The sequence below is a fragment of the Anthonomus grandis genome, chromosome 2 (assembly GCF_022605725.1).
Source record: "Anthonomus grandis grandis chromosome 2, icAntGran1.3, whole genome shotgun sequence".
In the NCBI taxonomy this organism is placed as follows: domain Eukaryota; kingdom Metazoa; phylum Arthropoda; class Insecta; order Coleoptera; family Curculionidae; genus Anthonomus; species Anthonomus grandis.
The window spans coordinates 45,240,252-45,266,735 of record NC_065547.1 but is presented as its reverse complement, the minus strand read 5'-3'; the positions used below and the strand labels follow the sequence as shown (position 1 = coordinate 45,266,735).

General features: G+C 29.2%; 1 long non-coding RNA gene across 1 annotated transcript in view; it reads right to left on the bottom strand.

Moving 5' to 3' along the window:
• Positions 1-206: 206 nt before the first annotated feature.
• Positions 207-26,484, bottom strand: part of LOC126733478 (uncharacterized) — a 44,097-nt gene continuing 17,819 nt past the window's right edge. Inside the window, exons 3-4 of the long non-coding RNA XR_007659724.1 lie at positions 485-656; positions 207-434 (exon numbers count right to left, since the gene is read on the bottom strand). This is a non-coding gene — a long non-coding RNA (uncharacterized LOC126733478). The remainder of the gene's footprint in view (positions 435-484; positions 657-26,484) is intronic.

Here is a 26,484-nt window from a genome sequence, read left to right as displayed (position 1 = left end):
ATGAGAGATGCTATTCCTGCTAGTCAGCGACTGTCAATCACACTACGATATTTAGCTACAGGCAACAGTTTTCAAGATTTAAAATTCACCAGTACCATATCTCCACAATCCATAGGTGAAATTGTTATGGAAATTTGTGCAGCTATAATTTACAAGCTAAAGGATTATATAAAGGTAAGTCAAAACAATTAAAACCAACATGCGAATAGAACTTAACTAGTTTATTTCATAATTAAATTTACATTATTAAATATCTGCAAAGTTTGAACAAAAATTACTAGCAGTATCAGTTGACTGATTACCAGACTGCATTTGGTTATTGTACCCAGGTGATGAGTATTGCAATGATTCATACGATGAAGCGTTGCTTGCCGGGCCTAGTGGGACATAGGTGAAGGGAGTAGATGTACGACTTACGTTCATTTGTATGGAACCTATGTGAAGAGTTATCCTAACTGGCCTTCAAATAAAATGTCATTGATACCTTTCTTTGCAAATAACTGTTGGTCTGGTTTCATTTTTGCTAGTTCTATTGCCCAGGCAGCAGCAATTTTCTCGAAGTCACTCTCTGGTTTCTCCAATTCTTTGCGAGCTAAAGCTAGTAACCCAGTCGTATCATCTTTTTTCTTTTTTTTCTTGAAAGGACCATCTGCTTTCTGTAAACAATAATGTTTTGAAAACTTATTATACTATTTGAAACAACTAGTCTAATTCTCTTCTTTTCATTTTTCATTTCAGATTCCAGAGACAGAAGAAGAATGGAAGGCTGTTGCGAGAGGATTTGAAAATCAATGGAATTTTCCGAATTGTTTGGGGGCAGTAGATGGGAAACAGGTATCCATTAAGCAACCACCCCATAGCGGTTCATACTATTATAACTATAAGATATTTTTTAGTATCGTGTTGTTGGCCGTTGTTAATTCAAATTATGAATTTTTAATGGTCGATGCTGGAATTAATGGACGAATATCTGATGGAGGTGTTTTGAGTGCCACTGCATTTGGCAGAGTATTGGCTGCATTTGCCACTGTATTAGAGAATAGTGATAAAACACTGCCCTTTGTTTTCATAGGTGATAATGCTTTCGCATTAAAAAAAAATTTATGAAACCTTATGCACAAACTGGATTAACTGCAGAACAACGGATATTTAATTACCGCCTAAGTCGTGCTCGATGTATTGTAGAGAACTCTTTTGGCATTTTAGTTTCTGTATTTGGCGTGTTTCAACGACCTAATGCGCTAAGCCCTGAAAAAGCTCGGATAATTACTTTAGCGTGTAGCTATTTACATAATTATTTAAAAAGGAAACAATCGAATACATACATTGATAAAACTACCATCGATATTGAAGATCAGGAGTCGGGTAAAATTATTCAAGGCGCATGAAGAGGCAACAACGTTATTGCAGACATCTCACTCCCGGAATCCAACTGTGTACGCAAAATATGTCAAGGATAATTATTGCTACTACTTCCTAGGCTAAGTTGCATGGCAAAATAAATTTGCATAATACATAAAAAGCATTTAAATATATATATTTTAAGTACTTCGGGCTCTTAATGTCCTCATTTTCCATGGTATTTTGGGATCTACATGGTTCTTCAATACCGATTAGAAACTTCATTTCATTAAAATACCACAATGTAGGTTCCACTACGTCATTGATACCTACTCCACTACGTTCTGAATTATTTATTTTTTTCAGCTCTTTTCTAAAGTTAGTTCGTAGTGAATTTAGTTTACTGATTAATTGTTTTTTATCAGCTTCTGGGTATTTCTCTTTATATTTCTGCAACAATTCATCATATTGTTCATTTTTCTTAATCCTGTTGCTGTACTCTTTGCTTTTTGTATGCTACAAAGCTGGCAAAGAGTGGTAAATCTCGATAAGTTCTAAGATAAACGTTCTTTCTTCCTCTTTTGCTTTTGAACCCATCCATTTTATTCCACAATAAAAATCAAACTATTTTTGATTGATCGTGACGTAACGCGCATAAAATAATTTGGCAGCTATCATTGATTCAAATGACAGATAAAAACTCCGTTGACATCGTAATAAACTCGACTTTTCTTTAACTGGAACCCCAGTCTTACGCTAGATGTCATCTGTCTGATTAATTTGATATAAAGGAATGACAGCTGCCGTTAGTCAGGAACGTCAAATGCCATTAGTGTCTAGAAATGTAAATATTTCTTAAAGGTCGATTTACATAAAGCGACTTTTGCGTTGACAATTGGCAACTAAGATGATCGCCTTGAGTTTCTTAATCTACGTCAGGGCACTCGTATAAGAAATTTAAAATTACGATAATTTGACAGCTATCGTTATTATAAATAACAGAAAAAAGGTGGTAGACGTCTACTACATCTGACTGGCTAATTTCATAGAAAGGAGTGCTAGCTGTCATTAGTCAGAAACGTCAAATGCCATTAGTGTCAAGAAATGTTAATATTATCTTATATTTCTTAAAGGTACAATTAGATAAAGCGACTTTTGCGTTGACAACTGGCAATTACGATGGTCGCCTTGAGTTTCTTAATCAACGTCAGGGCACTGGTATAAGAAATTTAAAATTACGATAATTTGACAGCTATCATTGTTACAAATAACAGAAAAAAAGTTGGTTGACGTCTACTATATCTGACTGACTAATTTCATAGAAAGGAGTGACAGCTATCATTAGTCAAAAATGTCAAATGCCATTAGTGTCAAGAAATGTTAATATTATCAATATTTCTTAAAGCTGCAATCACATAAAGCGACTTTTGCGTTGACAACTGGCAATTACGATGATCGCCTTGAGTTTCTTAATCTACGTCAGGGCACTCGTATAAGAAATTTAAAATTACAATAATTTGACAGCTACCGTTGTTATAAATAACAGAAAAAAGTTGGTTGACGTCTACTATATCTGACTGACTAATTTCATAGAAAGGAGTGATAGCTATCATTAGTCAGAAACGTCAAATGCCATAAGTGTAAAGAAATGTTAAAATTATCAATATTTCTTAAAGGTGCAATTACATAAAGCGACTTTTGCGTTGACAATTGGCAATTACGATGATCGCCTTGAGTTTCTTAATCAACGTCAGGGCACTGGTATAAGAAATTTAAAATTACGATAATTTGACAGCTATCATTAGTCAGAAACGTCAAATGCCATTAGTGTCAAGAAATGTTAATATTATCAATTTTTCTTAAAGGTCGATTTACATAGGGAAACTTTTGCGTTGACAACTGGCAATTACGATGATCGCCTCGAGTTTCTTAATCAACTTCATGGCCCTGGTATAAAAACAGCTATTATTTGTTAAAACTGACACAATAAAAATGTAGAGTCAATTTCGTAAATTAAAACCAAGCTTTGGTAGCTTCAATTAGAAAACTTAAAAAAGCAAAAAAAAGGTTGTATCTAAGTTAGTAGAAAATACTGAAAACTTGAAAAAGTACCAAGAACGTTTACTGGAATTAATAAAAATAGCAAAGAATAACTACTACTCGCAAAAACTTGATAAATATAAACCTGAGTCTAAAGAAACTTGGAAAATTCTTAAACAGGCAACTATTGAAACAGATAGAAAGAAAAATAACATTAATACCTTTATTGGTGCAAATGGAACAAAACTAAAATCAGATATTGAATTAAATAAATATTTCTGTAATATTGTTATAGAAATAGCCAATGAAATATCTGTACCCAGTCCTAATCAATGCACATCAATTATTACAAAGACCTGAGAATTATGTTCATTATGAACTAAGTATGTAAAAAGACCATGTAAAGTGTTCCACATACTCCAGATGTTATTATGCATGATATTAAGATTAGAATTGTAGAACTTATATTTGAAATATTTTTAGAGTAGTCACAGTTTAGTAACAGAATACCATAAGAATCAAAACCTTGATACCCCACAGTTGGGCGCCACAAATTATTTTCTTAACGTATTTTAAAATCTATTTTTGAATGAGTTTTGTAAACTAAGCTTATATAAAAGCTGATATTTTTGGAACATTGTTACAAGCTTCATAGTAAATTGTAACTTAATTAAGGAACCTAACAAACAATTCTGCTCCAGATTTTGCTGGTATCTCTGTCAATGACTATTAATAATCATAAATGTTGGAGATAATTTTCAGTGTAAATGTCATGCAGCAGTAAGACAAAATGTTAAACTTGGAAAATGTCAAAAAAGTCTATTATATATTATGCCAAAACATACAACGTGCTTCCATATTTTCTAGTATAACTAATTCCTTTTATCATTTATATATTTAAGTATTTACTATAAATAGATATAATTTCTTACGAATGCTTGGTATTTATTAATCTTGTTTTAACTTTATACTTATTTATACTAAATATATAATAAAATTCTTAAAAATATACAATATAAAAAAACAAAATAAATCACTGCAGATTTCTCTCTTTTTCCTCTTAGGGTATATTGACGCGTAAGTTTAACTTAAGAGAAATTTGATTTTAGGGGACAAAAAAATATTTAAGCAAGGAATGATGGAGGAGATTACAAAAAAATCTTATAAGCTTGCAATAAAGTCGGCAGTAACAGATTATTTAAAAAGTTTCAGACACGAAATAAAGCTCTTTTGAATTCAAATTATTTTCGTTTATATTTAAGTAAAACTGGGTTTAAATCAAGTTTAATTAAATAAGGAAAGTTTCTTTTTTACAACAATTTAAGAAAAAAATTATTCTTATATTTGTTGTACCCAATAGTGAGGCACTTCGGGAATATTATTAAATTTGTAATACCTCATCAATTGAAATGAAAATGGCGTAAGTACGAAAATAGTTGCAGTAATCAAAATGGAGCATTAAGGCGAATAAATTATAATTTTTTAACTGCCTATCGAATAAATTATATCCAATAGATAGATTAGATTAGATTAGATAGAATTAGAATAGATTATGTAAAAACGATTAAAAATTATTTCAACTCCAACGTTTTAAGTATAGGTGTGATTGGTTTTTTACAATATAAATTGACAATGATAAAATTTGTTTTTTTTTTTTTTTAATTTTTTTATGAAGGAATTTTATAAAAGGGGTATAATTTTTATTTTGTAAATCCTTATATCACAGAAATTTGCATTATATGCACCTAAATTTGCCAGAAAAAACTAGTGGTTTTCAAGTTAATATTCCTAGAATATCCTATCTACATATGCTCCGAATATTCTCTATATATATATTTGTAAATATTACTGTAATAAAATGACGAATATATTTTAACAATTTATACACAGAAATATTTCTTGCCTAAAAATATTTTATTGTTTTATAGATCCAATATTTTCGTATATTTGTATATAGGTTTTTAATTAAAATAAGGTTTCTTATACTTAGATATTTTAACTACACTTAATTTTTTTTCAAAATATTAAATTAAATAATTATTTTTGTCTTAAAATTAAATAGCTAGGATTTATTAGGTCATTTTTATTTATACCTAAAAAATTAACTACTACTTAAAATATAATTTAATTTAGATTCTCTAGAAGAAGTTTCTTAATAATTTATTTAATTTTATTTTTTTTTAATTTTTTTGCATTATGAAGTATAAATTAAAAACCTGGAATCTCATTGTCAAAATAAATAAAAAATTCCAAATAGTAAAATTTTTATAAACATAAAAACAAATTACTTTTTTTATCCGTCATTAAATAGTTTAAATATTTTAGTAAAAAAATAGAATAAGGGCTAACAATTTGATTATTAAAATATTTAACTTGTACTTTTTGATACTATAAATTTGTAGAGAAATTTAAATAATAATTAAGTATGTATATTAAAAGTGTAAAAAAATTTACTATTTGTTATAAAAATTCAAAAATTAATTGCGTAAAAAGGAGAATTTAGAAAACTAAATGATTTAAAATTTAATTATTTAAAAACTATATATCGTATACTCGTATACCTAAAAAGCTAAAATAGTAAATAAATCTTTATTCAGTAACGTATTTTTAAATTAATTGATATGAAAACCTTTATTTTAAAGTCATCAAAATCATACACCTTGACTACCTTATTATATTATTATAAATTATATACCTGTTAATTTTTTCCTTACAGTAATACATCATAATAATTACTGCTCTTCAATTTCTATTAAATAAAACATTTTTAATACTACACGAGCCAAAATAGGAAAGGTAATATAAATAATTAAATATTTCAAACTCAATAGTAAAATTAAAAAAGCATTTTAAAATATGAACAAATTCGCTCAAATAAATATTTTAAGATGTACACTTTTCTATGGCAATTTTCTTTGAATTTTTTATAGGGTAGTGGAACTCAGCCTTCATGCATTTTAAGTTAGCTTTATGTAATTTCATTTTGATGTAAATAATAAATTTGTATTTTTTTAACTTATTGATTTTATCCTTAAGACTAGGGATTTATATAGTACTAGATGCCTATAAGTTTATACTTTTAATTTTATTTTAAGACTCGTTTCCTTAATCATTCTGTTTAATGGCATTTCTATCCCTGTCTTCATGTTCTATATCGACATTTTGAAAAATTATTTTACCTGCACTTACCGTCAAAAAACGTTTTTCATTATCAATTTATAGCGGTACAGCTGCATTTTTATCTCAGTTTTCATAGTCTTTTATTAAATTCTTTCTATCTAACCTTCTTCATATATTTCCGAAAGTTTTTTCGAATGGGAAATAAATTGAATTCTTTGCAGATTATTCGCGAGGGGTAATTCAGACACAGCATTATTCATATAAATATAAAGAAATATGTTTCGATATTGATTAAATTCGCAGTTTTAGGACCAAGAAATCAAAAACTTCTGAGAAACTTTTTTGTCGATTGCATATATACTAATGGCAACAGAACAATATAAGTAGATGGGCACATATGTGATTATACTTTGAACAAACAAAGTTCCCTCTCATAGTTCATCTGTGGCCCTTGACGTTTGTTTATTTGTTTAAATATATGTGTTTATTATCCAGTCAACTTTTTCTAAATTAATGGTAAACTCAAAGTTATATATTGCTAAAAAGTATCTGTAGCGTGCTTCTTTACCATTAAGCCATACCCACATTACAACAAACTAGCTATTACGTTTTTTCCCTAATGCCTTTATTATACGTTGCCACAATTTTTTCCTTCCAGAGAAGGTAATGCATACGAAATAAAACGTAATACCTAGTTTGTAAATACCGGTATAATATAACCGAAAGAAATTTAAATGTTGAAAAACACACTTTTAAGTATAGATCTTGGATCGAGAAACATAAAATTATACAGGACATTTATTAGGCCACAAAAACCAATTAAAAAAGAAGGGTCGTTTACTTTATAACCCTTTTAAAAAGGCAATTTTTACTTTTAAGACGAAATAAAGCAGTGGGCAAAATACCACGAAAAAAGGTCTGAAATATAATCCTTCGAAAGCCTAATAACCACCCAAGAAAAATATAACAAATTTTTTTTGGCTGTCCCCTTGGCTTCTCAACGTACACTGCACATTATGGAGAAAAGCAATTTAATTATTTTAAAAGGGAGTTGCTTGAAAGCGCGCTGACGGCACAAAATTGCCAGAGAAATTAGCAGTGACAAATTTCTTTTCTGGAGTGAAAGCGGTATAGGCAAATTTCGGTGTGGAGCCGCTGTCGTGCTCAGTTTCCTAATAAGCCCTAATGGAATTCTAATCTTTGTGCTTTCAAGAGTATTAAATATTATTTTGATCATTCCGGACACACCCCGTCAGTCATGTAACTAGTTTCTTTTTCAGTCGACACGATTAACCGACAAAGTACAAACAATAATTAAAATGTCGTTAAACTGTGACGAGACACGCAGCCCTTCGGGGCCTATCTGGGGAAATTGATTTGGTCACTTTGAAATTATAAAATCGATTCACGCAGGTTAAGTTTATTGTGTGTATTAATGTAATTTGCCGCGATATGAGGTTTAGAATGATGAAAAATGCATGAGGTGTGCATAACTTAAGGAGACACGAACACCACCATTTTATTTTTGTTTTGAAATATTTTAGTTTGTAATTTTTAGGAAAGAAGTTTACTTAAGTTTTTTTTTTATATCTCAAACTCTTAGATAAGGAAGTTTTTATCCTTTAAGGCCTATTTATGTAATTTTATATAAGTGCTATCATGTTAAAAAAATGCATGCGGAGTGCCCCAAGGCAAGCAAGGTAAAGTTGAATCAACGTTAAATAGCCGAAAGTTTCTGACGTTAATTTACGTTGTAACAACAGTTGAATCCACGTTGTCAATGTAATAATTACGACAATGTTGTTTCTGTTCGTTAAATCAAAGTCGTATTTTACGTTGATTTTAACCTTTAATTCAACGTTGAATAGATGTGTCATATAGATGTCAGTTGATTTACATATACAGAATGTTTCAATTAAACCATTCTGGTATCACCGGTTATTCAAACTTCCACACTATACACCATACTATACACCATATTATTCAAAATTCCAATAGTAATATGGCCAGAAGTGAAACTCTCTATATATTGTATCTTAAATTTTGGTACTTTTACTGGTTTTTGATTATTTATCAAATGAACATGACATAATTTGTAACGGTTACCATATTTTATGCAATTCGCGTTATTACATTTAGTTACTTAAAATACTAATTATAATAGTGAAAATAAAATAAAATAATCCGTGTAGAAATAAAACCATATACCTTTTTAAAGATTACTTTTAACCTTTTTTAACCTTTAGATTTTAAATTAAAGTAAAATTACTAAAATACATAATATTATTTAATTCGTATAACTTTTTAGACGCATAACTGAATCTCCATGACAACTAAATGGAGTGTAAAAGCCAAGGTATAAAAATTGTAACATAAAATAATCTTTATCGAGCTTAAAATAACAAAAATAAAATAGGTATAAGATATAACAAACAAATAATAAAAAAACAAAAAACTATTGTGTAAGATGTGAATTTGTGAACACTGAACATTGTGAACACTTAAGATGTGAATAGGTCTATTTCCTTCTTCTTTCTAATAATTGAGCATGTGAGATTTTTTAAATTAATTTTTACTATAAAAGTGGCGTAATATTTAACAAAATAAGTTACTCACTATTATGTTATAATGCCACTATTTTATTGTTGTATTAAATCGTTGAAATGTTTTTTTTATTTATATAAACATAGAGCGAAATATATCAGTTTAAATTTCCTAAGAAAGAAGCTTACTTTAGTTTTTTCTTTAAAACAATATCCGAAACTTCTAGATAATGAAGTTTATTCCTTTATTTTGAAAATCAGTTTCGTCAGTTTGAAATCATAAAATCGATATATAGGTTAAAAAATGTATGAGGTGTGCATAACTTAAAGAGACACAAACACCATTATTTTAATTTGGTTTTATATCATTAAAATAATTTTTTTTTTTTGGTTTAAATGATTATATATCAGTTTGAAATTTTCAAGAAAAAAAGTTACTTTAGTTTTTTCTTTAAATATCCCAGAACTTCTAGATATTAAAAATATATCTAATTCTTTATCTATTTTTCTATCTTTAAATTTATTATAAAAATAACGAGAGGCTTATAGAAAAAATGTATAAATAAAAACAAAACTATAATAGTATAGTAAAATATTTTAAGTACCTGGAATTTAAAAAAAAATCACATTAATATATCATTTAATTTTTTTGTAATGAATTATTTATATTCATGTACTTATAATGTCGGTTTGGATTTAAACCAACTGGAATAGTGCAAATTTTATGCAATGCTTATATCCAGGTAATTAAAATTATTTTAGTACCTAACTAAAAAATGTAATGCTAAAAGGCATTTGACTAACTTTCCTTCTTTAACTACTTGAAATAATTAAAATTATATTTTTTTTTATACAGTTAGTAGTAAAATATTTACGATAAACGGTAAACTACTTTTCCAATAATGTTTAAAATCTGATAAAATGCAACAATTAAAAAAAATCATATTAATAATCATTATTATATATTTTTATTTTTATTTCGCTTTTTACTCCTGATATTTAAGATCATTTATTAATTCCGGGAATTTCAAACGAGATTTTGATCGGATATAAGACAATTTTGGCAAAAAACATAATTTTCCCTATTTTAGGCAGTTAAAGATGAAAACTTGATCTGGAAAAACATTAATTGATTTTTTCCGTGTAGTTAAACACTAAGATAAGATCAATTGTCTTGATAAAAGCATGAGTTAATTTAATGCAGGTTGCCGAAATGAATACTTGAATCAACTGCCTTCATTATAAAATAATGCAATGATATTTTTTTAATTTCAGGCTATTGAGAATTAAATAAATTTGTTAAAATATAAATATGTCTGAAAAATTAAAGCACCTACATTTTTAACATTAAATTTACAATTGGAAATAACATTCACTTCAAGTATCGTCCTTACTGGGATAAATCTTACTTTATTCTTTATGCAAAGTTAGGTTTATTATAAGTACAATCTTTTAAGTGATCTGATAAAAAAAATATATAAAATTTGAAAGAAATAGGATGTCTAAATTTTGATTTAAAGTATTAAAGGTCATTAAGATATACACATCAAAATGGTCTAAGGAACACTTAGCCCCCCCCCCCCCCCCCCCCCCTCCCCCCCCCCCCCCCCTCGTGAGAGTATACGGAATAGATACTACCTTTAATATTAAGATACCAACGAAGTAAACTAAATATTTGGGTACAAAAAATCATGCCACAACAGCGTTTTTTGCTACTTGCACATTTTGTCGAAATAACGCAGATTTTAATTTTTAAATTCTAACGCAATATCGCATTTTCTGTGGTTCCAACCGAACAATTATTGTGATTTAGTTTTTATTCAATAAAAATGGAAAGACGACATTTAAATCGAGAGGAAATGCTAAGAGCAGTCGGAATGCTTGAGGCAGGAACAAGTCAAAGAGATGTTGCAAGAGCTTTCGATACATCTCCCAGTGTAATTAACCGTTTGTGGACAAGATATAGAGAGACAAATGATGTAAGAGAACGGCATCAAGGCCCGTCGCGAGTTACCACACCTGCCCAAGACCGTTTTATAACTTTGCAAGCTCAAAGAAATCCCACGGTAACAGCCTCTGTTTTGGTTCAGCAACTCTCACGAGTGCATAACGTCGAGGTTTCAGGTCAAACTATTAGAAACCGTTTGCATGAGAGAGGACTTCATGCCAGAAGACCCCTAAGGGTTCCTCGGTTAACTTTAGGAAATCGTGGTGCCAAGAACATGTTAATTGGAATCAAGAAAGATGGGCCACAGTTCTTTTTACGGATGAGTCTCGATTTTCATTTTATCCTGATTCTGGTAGAATTCGTGTCTGGAGAGAGGAAAGAAATGAAAGTCGTGTGCGTCATGCCCGGGAAGTAGTAAGGCAACGTCGTGGATCACTAATGTTTTGGGGTGGCATTAGACTTGACGGAAAAACGAACCTCATTTTTGTAGAAAATACAATAACTGGAATAAGTTATAGGGATAATATACTACTGCCTGTAATTGTTCCATATTTAGGCGAAATGGGCCCAAATTCGTTGTTGCAGCAAGATAATGCCCCACCACATCGAGCACGGCTTGTACGAATCGCTATTGAGGAAAATCAAATCAATCTTCTACCCTGGCCCTCTACCTCACCGGACCTTAATCCAATTGAGCATGTTTGGGATTGGTTAAAAAGGCAACTTCTTCAACGATTTGACTTTTTTCAAAGCGCTCTGGAGCTTTGTCTTGCTGTGACACATGTTTGGGAGGAGTTGCCCCAAGAATTAATTAATAATTTAATTCTAAGTATGCCTAGGCGATGCCAAAGTGTTATTAATAATAGAGGTGGACCATCTGGCTACTAGTTTAATTTGTATTTGGTAAATTTTTATTTTTATAATTTTTTTTAATAAACGGTAATAAATGGGATTTTGTTCTTTATTTTTATTTGGACCCTAAATTATAAGTAAATTATAATCTACAAAAAAATGTTATTAATTATATATTGTTATTTTATTCGAATAATGTAAAAAAATTGCAATAATTAACTTTTTTCCAATCTTCTCAAAATGTGTTCCCTAGACCATTTTGATGTGTATATTAACAATATTCTCAAATTTGGATATTAAGGTAAATTTATCAGTTGCTGACGATATTGAGGCCATTATTAAAGACCAAAGTAGAGAAAGATCTAATAATAAATGAATGGATCGAATAAAATAAATTGACAGTCAACAAAAATACATTTTATTGCATTTACATTTAATGTCCATAACCACAATTTAACTACCTAATGACCTTAATGGACAACAGTATTATTTTATCAAAAGCTAATGGCATTAAATACCTTGGATTAACAATGGATTCTCAAATAAGATAGGACAAATATATAAGATATTTGGTTACTAGAATTTATTTCTTTTTATCATATTTAATAAATATATTTGGCATTTTTTTGATCTATGGAATTAAAATTAAATATTCTTAAAACTATTAAGAAATGGCCTATAAAAATTATGTACAATATGATAAAAATTATAATGGAATAAAAAGGACATATTGCAATGACCTTTTATACTTTGATTCAAAACTGAAAGATATTAGACAATTGTACTATGAACAATTATTAATACGAATAAGACGCCAAAATATTAAAATTACTTTAACAATACACAAACACAATACTTAGACTTTGCAGTACTGCCAACAGGTAAAATGGATACATACCATAACTCCTTCCTATTTCTTCCAAATTTTATCATTTTTTTCCAGATCACCTATATAATTGTATTAAAAATGAACGTTGTAAACATAAACTTTAAAATCAGCTTCATGCACAAAATGAAGACAAGAAGTATAAGTTATTCCAAATTGCTGTTTGAAAATAACAAGCAGGTACCTACATAGTAAAGTTATTTAAACCAGCAAGGACAATACTTGAAGTGAGTACTATATCCAGTTTTAAATTTAGAGTTAAGAATGTAGGTACTTGAAGCTATTTTTCCAGATAGAGTCGAATTTCAACAAATTTTATTATTTTAATTTTAATTATTAATTAAATTGAACTATTCATTTTAATTTTCAACTAACCGGATTGTGCTTTTGTCAAGGCACTTCTATATCAAGGCAAACGTATCTTTGTCTACATGGTATAAATAATTGAATGTCTTTCCATGGTATAATTTCCATCCTTATACATTCTTTTTATGCAGTAAGTACCAGTACTTTACCAAAGTTGTTTCATATCCGATCATAATCTTCAGTGTGAAAAAATGACTCCAAATATCTGCTTCAATAAGAAATAAATAATTGTTTAAAATTGGACCCAAAATATCAAGAGTATATAACTACGGGAAGCTGACATACATTAATAAAACAATTTTTATATATAAGCATTTTTTTTAAACAGTATACAAAAAATCAAATAAAATTGACTTTTTCATAAACCATTAACTGCGTCAGTTAATGTAAGCTATAGATTATACAGCTTTTATTCACTACATTCATTAAATTACCAAAACATAACTGAATGAAAATCGCTTCAGAACTATGGATAGTTTGACTAATCTCAAAATCTGTTATTAATTAACAAAAATACAAAAAATGTAAAACATAAGCTCGCCGATACCCACATCCAGCAATAACCCAGTAAAAACAAATAGTTTTGCTTATTTTTAATATTCTGCTTATGTATGCATACATTTAGTAGCGGCCTTTAGAAGGATTTTAATGTGATCCTTTTTTATACTGTGAAATTTTATAGAGGTTTTACACATAAAAAAAAAACAAAACGAAAATCCCAAAATCCAAACTAGCTCGAAGAAAATAATAAAAAGTAGGCAAAGAGAGGAAAGAAAACAAATTAAATCCCGTAGAAACTCCTCGGGGCCTTTCAGATATTTCCCATTCAATTAAACCACTTCAAGATGCTTGTAGAGTGTATTTACCCTGGAAAAACAACCTTTCAGGCATTTCGGTACATGCACCTAATAAAATTCGTTTTCCAATTGAATTTTAAATCTAATTTTCGCTCAGTAGGTGGGTTCTCTTTTTAGGGTCTCTCCTTTTTTCCCCCCCTTCGTTCGGTGGGAATGTGGCATAGCGCCGCTTTGCTTGTCTTTTATCGACTGATTTGCGGTGTATTTGGTTATCGATTTATTAAAAATTAGGTTGTGGCGATGGTTTATTGCCTTAGGCATCTAAATTGCGATAAACGGATTTTTTGGGGTAGCAGCTTTTATAAGAAAAAAAAGTAGGGTGCCCTGAGAAATTAAAATCCTTTTATTGTCGCTTAAACTAAATTTATATTTAATCAGATTGTAAAAGCTTTTTAACAGTTTAATAGAACACGAGTCGAAATTAGTTTAAAAATTCCTCTTCATCATCAATGTATATATAAATTAATGCACTATTGTTCAAGTTTAAAAGTTTTCAAGGCATTAAATAGGTAATTGGGTAGATTTCAAAGACAACGCTTACTTCAGACGATCTAGACTAAGGTTAAGAAATGAAACAAGGGTATAATAGTAAAAAGTAGATAATTTCCTCATTAATCTCATTTAAAATCTCAATCTAGGACTCGAATTGTGTAAAGATAAAAATTATCAACTTAGTTTCTCTCTTAAATTATTGTCCAAACCTTTGTTGTCATAAATTCGGAACAATTGAATCACAACAGCACTGCAGTAAATGTATATTTAATTCACAGTTCGTGTCACTGCATTATACAGCACATTCGCTAGGAATAGTGTAGATACACCAGACTTTATAAATGTAGCCTATCTATAAACAAATACTGTACATGAAATCCATATAGTTCACTATAATCCATTTATTCAATATCACTGTTTTGCACCCAAAAATGTGGGGATAGGATGTGTAATTAGAAAGTAGATGTCAAATTATTTTCCTATAATTAATAAACAACCACGGATATTTTTTTTTGAAGCTATTGCAGTCGTTCTGCGTTGTCATTTTTAAAAACGGGCATATCAAAAGGTCCTTGATTAGATTACATATAAGGTTTGATATTTTAACAGATTTTATTCTAACGGTGCAAATCCTTTTATACAGATTATAAGAGAACTTTTTTTTTATAATCTGCAAGTTGTTGTATGTTGTTATCATCAATGGTTCTTAAAAAGTCCGTTTTTAAAACCAAATATGAACTCCAAGGCAAAAACCAGTTACTTTTTTTGTATATTACATTTTGTATCATTGTACTCGTATGATTATTAGTGGTTGTTGATTAATTATGTTCATGCTTCAATACCGAACAAGATTCTGGGCTAGAAGGTCTTTGATATTTATTATCTTATCAAATTTTACTGTACTATTCCCGTGCCTTATCTCGTAGCATACGTTTATTTTGTTATCATCAATAGTTTTTGAGAAATCTTACTAAAGTGCAGCTATGAGATTCAAGACGAAAGGTTAACAAATTTAATTAAAGAGAAGACCTTCAAATATCTGTTAATTAATATCCCTACTAAACTAATGTCTTTAGAGCTAATGAAAGTCCTATAAATCAACTCAGCATTGATCACGATAATAATTAGGGATTAACTGAAGAACTGAGAGACTTTATCAATGAAGAATCTAAAGTACATTACAAAGCCTGGCCAAAAGCCCTGGGTTCGAGTCCCAGACTTGGCATGATCGTTTGTGATGTCCGATTTAGTTTAAATACTAAAAAATTATAGAGGCTTTTCGTGACTAAATGTGCTCAGCACAAGGTCAATAAATTAATAAAAAAAAATAATTTTAATCTCATCTTACTCTTACGTCTCAATCTTGTGCTAAGTTATTAAGACTAAGGCTGTCTTAGGTATGACTCGAATTGTCTTAAGGATAAGGATTGACAACATATCTTAAATTATTGTCTAAACCTTTGATGTCTTTAATTCGGAACAATTGGACCACAACAGCGCTGCAGTAAATGTATATTTAATTCAAAGTTCATGTCAACGCATTATACAGCAGATTCACAGAGACTAGTGTAAGAAATTCATATAGTTTCACTATAATCCATCTATCCAATATCACTGTGTTGCACCCAAAAATGGATGGATAGGATGTGTAATTTGGAAGCATGCGTCAAATTAGTCTTCTAGAAATAAACAACCAGGGATATTTTTTTTTTTTAAATCATGAAAAATCTTTCAAACAATGATTTTTCTCCTAAAAAAGATTAAGTCGAAGGTTCCTCGATAAGACAATAACAAAGTCTGATACTGACCTAAATTTTTTAATAAAGTTTAGTAAAATTATTTTTTAATATTTTACAAGTTGTTTAAATTTGTTACCATCAAAAGCTCTTAAAAAATGCGACTTTAAAAGCAAATGTAAGCTCCACGACTAAAAGAAATCCCGTAACTAACATCTCAATAACTTTAATTCTAACTGTCCAAATCCTTTATTAAAAATAGAAAAATGCGTTTTTAATAATCTGCAAGTTGTTTTATCTTATGATCATCGACGTTTCTCAAAAAAATCTGACTGCTTCAAGACCAGGCAAGATCCTTAGCTAAAAGGTCTTTGATGTCTAATACTTCACTGTATCAGACTAAACCTGTAACAAAAATTACAGAAAAATGATTTTTACATTTTTTGCAACATTTTTTATATTGTTCATCATTATTTTTTGAGAAATCTTACTGCAAATCCAGATATGAGCACCAAGACGAGAGGTTAACAAATTCAATTAAAGCTAATCTTGATAAGTATTTTTACTAAATTAATCAGAGCTAACTAAGGTTCGATAAAGCAACTGAGCAGTCACCTTGATAATTAGGGATTACCGAAAGAATTGAGAGACTTCATTAAGCTGAAGTACATTACAAAGAAGTTTTTCAATACATTGGTGGCCTTTTCAGTCATAACACATACTGATAAAACTATTTTTTAATTAGATTGTCAAGCTTTTTAACGGCTTAATAGAAAAACATTCAAATAAATTAGTTTAAAAATTTGTTTTCATCATCAGTTTATAAAATAAGTAACATTTGTTTTTCAAGTGAGTGTCATCAACGAGTAAGTGGCTACAATGGTTGCTCTGCATTTGGATTATATTCATTGAGAGTGATACTTTACTTGTACTAATAATAAGCTGCCTTATTGCTTGTCTATGAAACATATTAGGGAAGAAGCTGTTTCTCTCAAGCTTAACAATGACGTTAAAAATTGATGCGATTAAAATAATGCTTAAAAGTCGCATTACTATTGCTAAAGGCTGTTTTAGGACGAAATAAAAAACGCAAGCGTATTTTGCAAAAAAAAAATTATGTAATGAAGCGCTTTTTAAAAGACAATAATTTAACGGAAAATTAGTTGTGTATCCTTACTTTTGGAAAATTGGCGGTCTCGTTTAAGCAATATTTTCTTTATGTAATTGGCCAATTACGCCAAACAAAAAACAATTCTAATATATCCAGACGGTTGCTTGGATATGAAAAGGGGATGAAAAAATTAAGAAAAATCCAGTTGTCATTCTTATTATATATATAAATTTATATCGTCCTCTATAAGAAGCAAAAAATACAGTACGTTCTGTTTTAAGGATTAAAGAAGTCAACAAAGAAACATTGATTAATGCATAAGTAATGGAAAGAGGATGTGGTTTACATTGAAAACATTAATGGGCAGCTTAAGTAGGGAATCACTTTATCACAAGCTTTTTAAACTAGTGGTTATTTGTGTTAAACCCGATGAACCCTTATCTAAATATGTTAAAAACTGGAGTTTTAAATTATGATGCTTCTTGATATCATTGGTTCAATTTAGTTGGCTCTGACAGTTGATATTGGCTTTAGTAGTTGAAGTTTTCGCGCCAGTTTTTATTCATGTTAATATTTGTTGAATTGGTAATAACGGTCCTATAAATTGGCCCGCAAGATCGCCTGATATAACGCTCATGGATTCCATATGGGGTTTTAAATAAGTTTAAAAATTACAAAAGCTTACAATAAAATTTCAATTCATTCAACAACATTCAAAAAAAAATTGGAACCAATGCACGAAATTGCTTACGAAAAAATGGTCGTCAGTTCGAACATTTAGATTCTTAACAATTGATTTCATAATTATATACATGTTATTTAATAGCCTTTATTTATTTTAAATAAGTTCTGGAATTATTTTTGTTAATTATTTTATTGTTTATCAAAAATAAATTTATTATAAAGTTAGTCAGATCATTATTGTAATATTTATTTTTTTAACTACCTCCTTTTAATATTGATAATTAACATTTAGTAGCGATAATATTATTTAAGAAACGAAGACATTTTGTGTCTAAAAAGGAATTATTATTAATATTACCACTTTTATATTATTTTAGCGTTTATAAATATTTTTAAATAACGACCAAGATGATAAACTTTTTACTGTATTAATAAGTAATTAATTTACACTTTAAAAAAAATCAAGCTTGCATTAAGAAAAAATCCTTGATGATGGTTATTAATACGTTGAAACGTATGAATGAGATACATAGTTTTTAAGGGAATAAAAAATGCTTATAAAATGAGTTATAAAAAATGCAGGTCCGTATTTAAAAAAAAAGAAGTTGATAGCCGTTGCCAAAATACCATAAAAAAATTAGGCGAAGTTTGATAGAGTATAAAAAATTATAAAACCTTGTAATTAAAAGTAAGTTTCTAAAATCAATAATTTTGGAAATAATAATTAAAATAAAATTTGGCGTTTTTTATAAATTACCCTGTAACTCACGAACTAATAAACATTTTGCAACGCTGTAAAAGGACTTAGAATGGGCATCAAAATTGGCAACTTTCTTCTAATTTAACCGCCCTCGTATCTCGTATAGTTTAGGAAATAGCAATAGTCACACATGGCAATAAAAATATTTTTTTTGTATCTAAACTACTTAGTAAATAAATTAAGTTAAAGTGAATTGAATTGAATTAAATTTTTAGTGTTCTTTCACTTATTTTTACAAAAAAGGATTTTATTTTTTTAATGCGTCAATTTGTAGTTTTCATTACTCATCCTTCCACTGTAATATTTGAACATTTTCCATCTCGTTCAGGTCTGGCTCTATAATAAACCCTCTCTAACAGGACCGTTGCAATATAAGCTGAACTGTTGAAAAAAAAAACCCTACCGGCACGTTTCTATCATCCATAAGTTCGTAATTAAAACATTTTTGTAATATTTTAGCCGTCCAGACCGTGAAATATTAAAAACTTTACGGCGGTTCTAGCAGCTCAAATATTTTCGTTACCCGGAAGGTAGAGGTATATAAAAACGGGTTAAAAAGTTAAAAAAATTAAAAAAAAGAAAAACATCGAACATTCCTGTTTGTATTCCTCGTACCTTGAAACTTTTTCCAGTTTTTCAAGTGGCTCGCGGCAATTTTTCAAAAAAATTATTAATATAATATGTAATTTTGCGCGCGGACAAAGGGGCACGGGCTTTTATTAGCAATTAGGCCAACTAAGTAAGTAAACTTTTTAATTAAAAACCCTTTTTTAATTTAAAAAATTAATGAGAGATAGCTTTTTGTGAACAAAAAACATATTTTTATAGAGAAATTTGCACGAATGACTGGAAACCTATGATCCTGCTTTTAGGTGAGACTCGCATTAAAACTGAAATTAAATCGTGAGCTGCATGGGTATAGAATGAAACAATGAAACAACAGTAGAAAAGGAAAAGTGATGGCTGCGATATTTAATATTATTGTGAAGAGGACTTATAATCTTGTCATATGAAGGTTGCTTTACTGTTCCAATGTGAAGGCAACTTAAGATATCAATATTGACTTACAGCGTATGTCTCATAGCATTTCAAAGATTGATAAAATAAAAATGAGCCTCTTCTCACATGTATGAAGTTTATCTGGCTGATATCAGATATTTTGCTAAGCAAATTTAACAAAAATGACGTTGTTGATATTGAATGAGAGAATATTGTATTATTTATATCATTTGAGTTTGGTTTTCAATGTATGCCGTAAGCGTAAGTTGGGTTTGTTTTAAGAATGTGTTATTTAAGATTATCAGTGTCAGCAGAAAGGGCACAAGTCAATATTTTGACAAATTGCCCTTATACCTAAAATGTGTTCTCCTATGGTAGACGCGGTAACGGATTATGCATAAGGGGCACAGGTCCGCATCCCCGATGTCTTAGAAATCTCGGGTAATAATGCTAGCGTTATGCCGTTGATTGAATATTTGGGAACATACGCAACCTTATGGGCTAAAGCGTGACCGCAAATATGCGTGAAAAATAGATGGCGATTCTCTCCAGTATGCGCGAAAATAATTTCGTCCGTCGCTTCTCATTAGTAATCGGCCGATCATCCCTGAGTCGTGTGGGAGAGTTTTTGCACAGGTTCGTGTTTGCCGTATTGAAATTTGGTAGTTGTTAAAAAATTTTCTTGGATATCATAATCACAAATAGATAGATATATGTAAATGTGTTTAGTTTGTGAGACAATGGCTCCTTTAGGCAAAATTAATCAGTGTGCGTATCGTTGGTGCAATAATGTAAGAAAATGTAAAAACAATGTTCTCAGTTTTTTAAGATAGAAATATTTTTAATTAATAAAAGCTTTGCTAAATCAAATAATGTATCTTCTCTAATAAACCCATCAGAAAATTTTTCAAATTTATGTCAAAACACAATAAAATCCTTTAATGAACTTTATCATACTCTAAAAGTAAATAATAAAATATGCAAGTCAATTAATAAAATATTACTAGATAAAATAAATATAAATAAACCAAACCTATGTCCACAGTATATTGATAAATTTTTGCATTTATTAATTAAGACTTTGATTTATAACAACCTAAAATGGGAATCTCAAAATCTTATTAGAAAATCTTAAAAAAAATTTAATTATAAACCTCACAGAAAATTATCTATTTTATCTACAAAAATCAATCCGAACTCTTAAAGATATTGTCTCTTCATGTCTATGAGAGCCATTTTCTCTTTTTCTTCTTTTTACTTTAAGAAAATTTTAAATCAATATATTATGTTTATGGTCTTTAGTGTTTTAAGTATTTTCAATAATTGTTTTCATGATGAAATTCATTCATGAAAAAGATAAAAATAAAGGTTATAGTACGAATGGTAGCTTTCCTAATTAAAAAAAAAAAAAAACATATTAAATGAATGTCGAGTAATGTTTTCATTCCTGGAGAGATTATATTTGAGCTTGAAGAAGGTCACTTTGCTGCAGCGGTATTCTGCGACTTCTCTAAAGGCTTTGAGTGTGTCATCCATGGAATACTGCTCGGTAAGCTTTCTAGATATGAGTTTAGGGGAGTTGCTCTAGAATGGTTAAAATTTTGTTTTGTTACACAGAAAAAAGTTTGTTTGGCCAAATGGCAGTTTGTCTGAACTTTGTGTAGTAAGCAGTGTTCGTTTCTCGGTCCTATTTTATTTTTATTGTATATAAATGACCTGCCGTCTCTCCAGATAAGAGGATTCTTCACTATTTTTGCAGATGACACCACTTATGGGCAGACAATAATAAAAGCACATTAACAAGAACAATTTCTAAAGATTTATTAATAATTAAACAGTGGTTTGATGCTAATTTGTTGTCTTTAAACATAGATAAGACTAAATTGTTAAGTTTTTATTTTCAGAGCAGTTCATGATTCACAACAAAGAATTGGAAGTGAATAATTTTAACAGATTCTTGGAATTGTTATCGATCATAAACCTAAGTTTTATGAAGATATGTCAGGAGGCAAAAACTGGCTAGACGATGTTATGCTGTTAGAGTGGTTTTAAATGAACTGAGATTGATATCTGCAAAAACGGTCTATTTTTTTTTGTTGAACGTTGGAACTTACTTTCATACAAAAATACCTACAGTATGGAATAATATTTTGAAGTTGCATTAGTAAACGGCTTTTTGACTCGATGTTTCTTTTTAAAAAACGAGCCATTAAATATATGTGTCATAAATCTCCACAGGACATGCAGACCCCTATTTAAAGATACTTTCCTTGTGTTGCTTATTTATTGTTGAGTCTGCTTGCCTAATATATAAAAAATATAAATTGTATCTTCAAAATAATGGCTCCTTAAAACATTGTAATATCAGAAAAGAATACAATATTCCAATGCCCATCCCGAAAAGTGAACTAAGAATTCTCTTATTTACTTGAGCATACAAATTTTTAATCATTTTCCAAATGTCATAAAAGTCTCTAGAAGTTCTCCTCGCTTTAAAAAGTCCTTAACGAAACTTCTTAAAAGCAAGTATTTTTATAGCATTAGAATTTTTTGAAGATAGTTAGGAATAGGCCAATAGTATATAATTAGTTTTTAGTAAAGATGTAAAGGTTAGAATTTGTGATGTTACTCTAAAAATTTTTTAAGTCGTCTTGCTTTGAAATTGAAAATACATTTTGTGTTTATACTAGTATGTTGAACCCACTATTGTGTATTGTTTTTAAATTATGTGTTAGTAATATGTCGATTAATGTGCCTATTTTATATCATAGAAGTACCATGTCAACAAGTAGGTACCATGTATTTATGAATAAAGTATGTTTTGAATTTTTTGAAATTCGAAATTGTATTTAAAAGAGAGAGAGGTATATAATATTTAATAGGGATGATTACAACTACTCACTAGAAATTACCTCGTTGAAAAAGTAATTAAAAGGGTTATTCAAAACTGCAAGTGGCCAACATGGCGTCGACAAGAAGAAACAAAGTTGATTATGACTCTCTAAAGAAGGAACGTCGTATTTAAAAGTTAAAGATGTTAACTTGTAAATGAGAGAAAGTGTTTACAACAATATATAAATGATTTTATTTTATGTTTTTAAATAACGCCAGAAACAAATAAAAAACCATTTTGCCAAATTTCACCTTTTTCCTGAATATTAGGAAGTATTTGGCATTTTTCCAATTTTTTGATTGCATTTATATTGCACAACTTTCGCCTAATTAAACCATTTACTGCTCATCCTTATTTTGGACTTCCTGTATAATCTTGATGAGACCCTTCATATTGTTAAACAAAATATTTGTTTTTTTTTCTTATTAACTTTTTCTAGTTTTAAGAATTAGTAATTAAGTGTTTGCCTGTATTGCAAATTAAAATATGGCCTATTTTCTATATTTTATAATGTTGTTACACCCTTATTCAAAACCTTTTAAATTTTGCGATTTTATTTTTATATTAATTTCAGTTAAAGGTATCTATTTTTCAATATTTTTGTCCAAAAAAAGTGTACTTCACAGATCTCACTACCCTACACAGTTTTTGAGATATTGGCTGGTTTCACAAACCCGTATTGTCAAAAATCACATTACGGGCTACTTTTTGCAAAAAATTATTGACTCTAAAAAACTATAGTACCGTATATAGATATTAAATCTTTAATTATTTAATTTACTCTTTATATTTACGTGAAACCTACCTATATCATCACCTTTATTTAATATTTTTGTTAATTTTCTAATTAATAAATAAAAGCTTATTGAATTTTTGTTTTGTTTTTATTTATTTATTTTTGTCTCAAAAAAGGATTTTGGTAAGTAATTTATTATTTGTTAATAAAATTTAAGTTGTAAGAGATAGCACCTTCCAATACATTACTTGACCACCACATTTATCTAGTTATTTATGCGAGATCACAGCGCATTTAAATATCGGCAATAACAAAATAAATAAAAGCGCTGTTATCATCATCGCCCTTGTCTTAAAAAAATAACAAAACGGCCGGGCGCCCAAAGATTATCGCGTCGTTAAACTGCAAATGGTCAATATAGCGCCGACAAAAAAAAAAAAAGTTGATGATGGCTCTTTAAAGACAGAACGTCGTATTTTAAATTTAAAGGTGTCATCGTATAGGCGAGAAAAAGTGGTCACAATAATTTATTTATTTAATAAATACTTTTGTCATATATTTTGAAATAACGCCAGAAAAAAAAAATTATTTTGCCAAATTTAGATTTTACAAAGTATTTAGATTTTATTATAAAAGGACACTATATTGCTCAACTTTCCTCTAATTATCTCACGTCCTTTATAATCGTGATGCGGGGTCTTTAAACAAAATGTTTTTTTTTGTTACTAGGTATCTTTTTATAGTTTTAAGTATAGTTGTAACAACTGGTAATTGAGAATTTTCCTGTGTCGCTTAAAACTTAAAATGTGGCCTATTTTCTATTTCTATTAACATCCTCACTCACAACCCCTTACTTTACAGATCTCACTACGCTGCACAATTTTTCAGATATTGAATCACATGATAAAATGGGTTACTTATTACAAAAAATTATTGATCAAGAAGTTAATTTGCATCGGTATTAAGTCTTATGAATTATTTCAATTATTCTTTATAATATTTACGTGAAACGTTACGTTTTTAGTTAATTAAGTGCAACGGGCTTTTTATTTAAAAACTTAACCCTCTTGAACACAAAATGGAGGAAACATAATGTTTGTTGGAATTATCACTTGTATTAAACTTTGTTGGCAATTTTGTAAAAATAGCTTTTTATATATATGTATTTATGTATTAATTTTTGTCTCAAAAACATATTTTGGTAAGTAATTATTTGTTTATAAAAATAAACTTTTAAGAAATTTCAATATGCCTCCACCCTTAAGTATATCACTTATCACTTGACCACCACATAAATGACACCGTGTTGTATGTTCAAAAAAAATAATAAAAACATAGTTTAAACCTAGATAATGAAAAGTTGTATAGAATCCAAAAAAAATTATTTTTTTTTAAACATGACTATCTAGAAGAGTATAAATGCAGAAAATAAAGATTTTTTATCACATATAATTTTCTTAAAAAGCATTTTTTTCTCACGCAATTATTTTCTGCAAAAAAAAACGTTTTTCATTAACCCTACCCTTACCCCCCCCACCCACCCCACACAACTTACCAGTAAAAAATTGTTTTTAAAAATCATTGTTTTCCAAAATAATACGCATGCATAACAGCTGGTTACATCGTTAATATCTAATCTAATAACATAGTTTGTTTATTTAAATTTGATGTAATTATATAGATGTATATAAATAAATATTTAATACAAAAACTAGTAGTAGTTTCACTTTTTTGTACTTTTGTCAAACCTATTTCCTTGTCCTCTTCTGTATTGTAAACTTTTAATTTTAAGTTTCAAAATGTATTCTATGACTTATACATTATTTATTTATATATTACCTTTGTAACTGATGTTAAATAAATATACATAACAAAAAACATACAAAACTTCTAAGTTTCCTACTAACAACCTAAAAGTGACCTCATACCATTATTGACCGGATCGCATATTTGGAAACACAGGACGTCAGGGGCATACGGTTAAAACAAGTTTTTAACTATTTTTATTTTTTTTAATTTTACTTAATTACTTAATTTTATTTATTGTTAATAAGAAATTCACATATTTCTATAATTCTATCAATTGTTTACGTATATTTAAATATATTAGGCATAAATGGTAATAAAAAGCATTAAGTATATTAAGAAACATAAAAAGTCCGAAAAATAAATGGAATGCACATTGATATAGCGTTGCTTTTTTTTAGATTATGTATTCTGAAAGTAATGAAGATCTAAATGAACACATGTTAAAGCTGCAGCAAGAAGCGGAGAATTGTCCAAATTTTTGGACAAGATTTGAAATTTATTTTTCTAGAGGACAAGAGTGATTGTATCTTCACAGGAAACATTTGGTCATAAGAGGGAATAATACAAACAATTACGCAGAAGTAGACCATCAGAATACTTAAGGACATTATTCTTCATTGTACAAAAGGTTACAATTGTGTGGCATTAGTTGATTTCATTGCTTTTGTTTGGGAGGAGTATTTTAAATGCAAGCTATTAGATTTTGCCCATGGAAGACGAAACGAAATAAAAAATAATTACTTAAAGCAATGTTCAAAAGTAAATGATTTTAAACCGGGAGATATTGTAACTTTGGGAGATGGATTGTATCAGATTAGTAGTAGTTCTAATATCTTTTTAAAATACATTATTGACGTGCCAATTGGTGTATGCAATTGTCTTGCAGGCATAAATGGGTCATTTTGTAAGCACCAAGCTTACCTACATAAACAATTAAATATTCCATTTTTGATTACCCCTGCTATTAATTTTCAAGAAAGAGCATCACTTGGGTGGCTAGCTCTTGGCGAGCAATGCCCCGAATCCAAATGGTTTTTGGCCCTAAGTGAGTTTTCAGAAAATGCAGATAATATACAAGATTGTGGTTATCAAGAAAACCATCTGGAAACTAGAATCGATGCACCATCTTCATTATTTGACGAGACAATAATGGAGATTGATGACACGTTGGAAGATGACAACAAAAAGCATTAGAAAGACTTGCAAACAAACTAAAAAGAATACAAACTGCGCCGCAGCTATATTCATATAGACAGTAAAGTTTCTAGGGTCAAATGCAACTCAAAAATAAAAGTCCAGCCAACAACTGCT